Here is a 6334-nt window from a genome sequence, read left to right as displayed (position 1 = left end):
TACCAATTGAACTACCAAAAAATACATAACTGTATAAAATGATAGCAAAATTCATCTGGAATAACAGGAGGTCTAGAATATCGAGGGAATTAATGAAAAGAAATGCTTAGGGAAGGTGGTCTAGTCATAGCAGATGTTAAATTGTACTATAAAGCAGCAGTCATCAAAACTACTTGGTACTGGCTAAGAAACAGAGTTGTGCATCAGTGGAATAGGTTAGGTACACAAGACACAGTAGTTAATGAGTCCAGCAATCTACTCTGATTAACGCAAAGAGTCTATCTTCTGGGCTAAGAATTCCCTATTTCACAAAACCTGCTGGGAAAATTGGAAAACGGTACAGCGATAACTTGGCATAGACCAATATACCATATATCAAAATAAAGTCAAAGTATGTTCATGATTCAGGAATAAAAGCTGATACTGTAAACCATTTGGGAGACAAAGGAAAAATTTACCTGTCAAATTTATGGGAAAGGGAAGAATTCATGACCCAATAAGAGATGGAGAGCATTACAAAATGCAAGATGGATAATTCTGATTCAATTGAAAAGATTTGTATAAACAAAGCCAATCCAAAAAGAAATATTAGGAGGGAAGTAGAAAATTGGGAGAAAATCTTTACAACCAGTGTCTCTGATTTAGGCCTCACAGGTAAAATATACAGGGAAGGGAGCCACATTTATAGGAATAAAAGTCATTCCACAATGGAGAAATGATCAAAGGATATGAACAGGCAGTTTTCAGAAGAAGAAATTAAAGATCTCTGTAGGCATATGAAAAAATGCTCTAAATCACTACCGATTAGAGAAATGCACATCAAAACACCTCTTAGGTATCACTTTTGTCCTGTCAGATTGGCTAACATGACAAAACAGGAAAATGATTGATGCTGGAGAGGATGTAGGAAAATTGGAACACTGTTACATTGTTGGTGGAGTTGTGAATGGATCCACACATTCTGCTGGACAATTGGGAATATGCCCAAAGGGCTATAAAAATGTGCATATACTTTGCCCAACTTCTACGGTTGTATCCCAAAGAGATCACATGGAAAAGGGACCCGTGTGTACAAAAAAAATATTTATAGTAACTCTTTTTGTGGTAACAAGGAATTGGAAATCAAGGGAATGCCCATCAATTGGGGAATGGCCAAACAATTTGGGGTATATAAATATAATGGAATACTATTGTGCTATAAGAAATGGGGAACATAGGAACTTCATAATAACCTGCAAACATCTACATGATATGATGCTGAACGAGGGGAGCAGAACCAGGAGAACATTGTACAGAGCCACTGACATTCCTTTAGTGAAGACTGCCTTTGATGGACCTGTCTCTTTTCAGCAATACAAGGTTCAAAGACAGCTCCAAAGGACTCATGATGGAAAGAGCTATCTACATCCAGAGAAAGAATTATGGAATCTGATTGCATATCAAGTCAAAATATTTGCTCTCTCTTTTTTTCTCTTCTTTTTTGTTTTGTTTCTGCTTTCTCATGATTCATTCCATTGGTCACAATTCTTGTTTACAACTTGACTATTGTGGAAATAAGTTTAATGTGAAGGTATATGTAGAACATATATTGGATTCCATACCAACTTGGAGTGGAGGGAGGAGGTCAGGTGAAGAAATTTTGGAGCTCAAAAACATGCCGAACTGAGTATTGTAAACAAAAAATTTAAAAAAAAAATTAAAATCTCACTTTAATCAAACTTACATATATCACTTACTCATTTTAGGGGGAAAACCAACACCCTGAACTTCAATGCAAATACAAACAGAAATTACAAACAGAGACAGTATAAACAAAGCAAACACACACACACAGTTAACAACAGACAAGCCGCTAGCTGTCTGACCAAAGAATTCCATAGTTACCAGAGAGAGGCACCAATATCTGGCTTTTCTTTTCTACAATTTCCAAAATAATTTTATTGTCAGGATTCTGTGCTTTAGTTCTCCTTCTCCTGTACAGTCTTGGTACCCCGGAGTCGACCAGTACGCCGGGCAGCAATGAGACTGACTTTTCGTCCAGTTGGGGCATCTCTTCGAATGGTGGATGGTTTTCCAATATGCAGGTGATTACCTCCTCCAAAGGGATGTTCCACAGGATTCATGGCCACACCCTGGACATGAGGCCAGCAGTTTCTTTTTGGCCTTGTATTTGTGGTAGGCATGACCTGCCTTAAGGATAGGTTTATCAATACCACCTCCTCCAGCAACAACACCAACCACAGCTCTGTTTGCGGAGGAGATCACTTTCTTAGAGCCTGAAGGTAGCTTTACTCGTGTCTTCTTGGTTTCAGGATTGTGAGAAATCACAGTGGCGTAGTTTCCAGATGCACGGGCAAGCTTACCCCGGTCCCCAGGCTTTTCTTCAAGACAGCACACTGTGGTCCCTTCAGGCATAGTGCCAACTGGGAGGACATTGCCAATGTTGAGCTGAGCTTTCTTACCACAGTACACAAACTGGCCGGTATGGATGCCTTCAGCAGCAATGAACAACTCTGTCCTCTTTTTAAATCGGTAAGGATCCCGGAAAGCTACTTTTGCAAGAGGAGCCCCTCGGCCTGGATCATGGATTATGTCCTTTACGATACCCTTAATGTAGCCATGCCTCTCGGCGAAGTCGACTGCCCGGAGCTTGGCGGCCCCTTTCCTGTGCTTCACGTGAGCGCGGAAGACGGAGCCCGCACCCTTCCTCTGACCACAGATCACTCGGCCCATCCTGCACGGTCTGGCTCCGGACTTGCTAGAAAGAGCCAATATCTAGCTTTTTAAAGCCTGCATCTCCAGTGGATACCTAGAGTCTTCTCTGGTCAAATCACAAGACATTCGTATATCGAGTGAGAGCTCCCAAAGAAAATGCTAACCTTTGAGTTTATATTCCCTGTTCAGGGTCATTGGGCATCACAACCATGGAACTCAGAGCCATGTGAAGCTTCTTCTGGTGTCACAACCATGTGACTCAAACCTATGTGAACAAGATTTTCTTGTTTCTTAGTCAGGTCAAAGGCTCTTCATTCAATCAAAGAAACAAAGGCTGGAATCATTAAAAGCACTTGATTACCTCAGTGCTCCAAAAGAGAAAACAGTAAAAAAAAATCTCACCCTAAGTACCATTACAATCCACCCCTTCTAGGATCAGTGGATTTACACGATTTAAATAGCCATGGATCCTGGAACAAATAGAGGCATTATACATTGATATCCAATCAAGGCATGAAAGCATAACATTTACAACATAACATATCATTCACTGTCATTCCCCAAAATACTTGTTTACAATACAAACACCATCCACCCTAATGTCACAGCAAGTTACAATCCTTTTTAGTAAATACAGAGTATCTGAGTAAAGCCCTACTTCTGGGTGTGCCCTTCTCCACACACTGCTGTTGCACACTTCCTCCTGGTACCCTCAGATACATGCATGCTTTAATTAGCAAAGTCCCAACACAAGCAAAAAAGACCAAATAAAACTGTCTTGGGAATGTGCTCTTCTCCACACACTGCTCCAGCTCCCCACTTCCAGGTCCTGAGCGGCAACAAAGCCAACAGGGTGGAGTCCTTGGCACTTCCTCCCACCAAATATAGAGAACTCCACCCTGCCCCTGGGTTCCAAACCATCCCAGGAGAAGGCAGCAAAAAATCACACTTAGTGCCTTGATGAAAATTTTCCATCTTACCCTGGGACTGGACTCCATACTCCTGGGTTCCTGGTCCTCCAGCAGGAGGCCACCATTTCTGGCTTCTGCCCAAATTCTGATGCATGTTGCTCTCTGCCCTTGCTTTCACCTCAACAAGGCAGGCTTTCAGGCAGCTCACTGCTTTCCATCTCACCTTTCCAAAGTTCTCACACAGGAAGTCCTCAGCTCTGACTGGGTCAGTGTGTTTGCAGGTGTCAGCTTGTCTTACCTCACCAGCTGCTCCTACCCAGGCTCCATGAAGGCCAGTCTTCACTTTTTCTCCTACTTCACTAACTGCTTCTGTCGGATGCGTATAAAGGCAGTTCTCCACTCCTGTTTCAAGGCTCCATATATAATACAATCTCAGGACATCCACGCATCCAGCACAGACTGGGAACCTGGCTAACCCACTTGAGCCCTGGCTCTGGTGATGGCCTCACCTCCCTCACCTCCCTCACCTCCCCCAAACCTCTGCTCAGGGGAATGAAAAATCCCCTGAATCAAAGCAACAGTTGAATAATCCTTGGTCAAATGGAAGATGGATATGATGGACTAACTGAGGAATAGAAGAAACAGGCTTGGTTTACTTATGGGAGAGCAAAATATTTGGGAAATATTGGAAAGCAGTAGCCTATAACCCCTGTACTAGGCAAGCTTCGGAAAATTCCAGAATAGGTGAAAGTGGCCAGGATGCTGAATTGATGGTAGTAATTAAGCCATCAAAATGGAGGAAGGAGGACAGTGTCACATATTTACTGACTCTTGGGTAGTAGTTAATGGGTTATCTACATGGGTGCCTATGTGGAAGAATCAGAATTGGGAGATTCATGTTAAGCAAGTTTGGGGTAAAGAGTTATGGGAAGATATATGGGACTTGTCTCTGCTTACTAATTTGTCAATTTTCATGCTGATGCTCATGTGACCCTGACCACACCAGAACATGAGTACAATGCATATGTGGATCGGCTAGCAAAGATTGCTAATGAAGGTATTGTCCCTATTCTGACCCCAACTAATTACCCAATATTAGCAAAATGGTTCCACCAGACAGCTGGCCATTTAAGGGTTCAGGCTACACCTCGATGGGAACAGGATTGAAATATTAGTATCTCTCATGCTTTGTTAAAACAAACAAACAAAAAAACCAGAGGACTGTTGTATATGCCAATTAGAAAAGAAAAAAACAGTTTCCAACTTAGTAACAGGAGAATTAGCAAGGGGAAAAGTTCCAGCCCAAATTTGGCAGACAGATTATATTGGATCACTACTCCAAGATAAAGGATGTACATTTATACTTATATGCATTGACACCTATTCAAGTGTACCAGTGGCTTGTCCTTATAAGAATGCAACTCAGAAAAATGCCTGTAAAACCCTAGATAATGTAAGTCTATATTATGGGACCCAAATGAAGATTCGAAGTGACAATGGGTCACATTTCAAGGGTAATAAAATGAAGAGATATTGTGTATTGAATAATATTGAGTGGGTATATCATATTCCATATTACCCACAAGCATCTGGGTTAACTGAAAGAATGAATTCATTGTTGAAAGAACAGTTGAGTCAAAGGCACTTGATTACTTTAGCATTTTAAAAGAGAAAACAGTAAAAACAAAAGTCCCACCCTAATTACTGATACACTGTTTTGGTTTGACCTCTTCCTTGGTACACTTCATTTGAAGTAGATAGTTGTACTGTCTATTACTCTTCTACGTTGTAAACACAGAAAAGAGAGAAATAATGGTGAAATGCCAGGGAAGTTAGGGATGTAGGAGGGTAAAATATAGTGACCAAACAAAACTTGTAAAGTGTTCCTTTTTTCCCCTATCAGTATCCTTCAGTGCTTCAGGCTTTGTTTTTCTTAGACTCTAACCACTGTCAGTAGCTGCTATATAATTCTTGGATTTCTAACAAGGCTTATGATTTCATCCATTCCATTCCTTTGACTGATACAGATTAGTAACTAAGAATCTTAAAGAGTTGCTTGATGCCCTGAGTGGCAAAGTTAATTGCCTGTGGTCATTAAGACAGTATGTGTCAGAGACAGGACTTGAGCTCAAGTCTCACTGATTTTTAGGCAAATACTGTATACATTACACCATGCTGCCTTTCTGACCCCAAATCCAGGTTAAATCCTCATCAGTTAGCTTGATCTCTAATAGGGTAATACCATGACTAATCGTTTTTTTTAAATTTGTTTGACATAGTTTTCAGCATTGATTTTCACAAGAGTTTGAATTACAAATTTTCTCCCCATTTCTACCCTCCCCGCACTCCAAGATGACCTATATTCTGGTTGCCTTATTCCCCATTCAGCCCTCCCTTCTGTCACCCCACTCCCCTCCCATCCTCTTTTCCCTTCCTTTCTTGTAGGGCAAGATAATTTCCTATGCCCCATTGCCTGTATATCTTATTTTCTACTTGCATGAAAAAACTTTTTTTTTTGTTTTTGAACATCTGTTTGTAAAATTTTGAGTTCCAAATTCCCCTCTTCCCTTCCCACCCACCCTCCCTAACAAGTCAAGCAATTCGTCATAGGCCACATGTGTATCATTATGTATAACCCTTCCACAATACTCATGTTGTGAAAGACTAACTATATTTTGCTCCTTCCCAACCCATCCCCCTTTATTGAA

The 6334-nt window shown here is 41.0% G+C and overlaps 1 pseudogene; it reads right to left on the bottom strand.

Annotated features, from left to right (window-relative positions):
- Positions 1 to 1926: 1926 nt before the first annotated feature.
- Positions 1927 to 2733, bottom strand: LOC118831432 (annotated as a pseudogene).
- Between the last annotated feature and the right edge of the window lie 3601 nt (positions 2734 to 6334).

The sequence above is a fragment of the Trichosurus vulpecula genome, chromosome 9 (assembly GCF_011100635.1).
Source record: "Trichosurus vulpecula isolate mTriVul1 chromosome 9, mTriVul1.pri, whole genome shotgun sequence".
Lineage (NCBI taxonomy): Eukaryota > Metazoa > Chordata > Mammalia > Diprotodontia > Phalangeridae > Trichosurus > Trichosurus vulpecula.
This window is presented reverse-complemented; position numbering and strand designations above follow the sequence as displayed.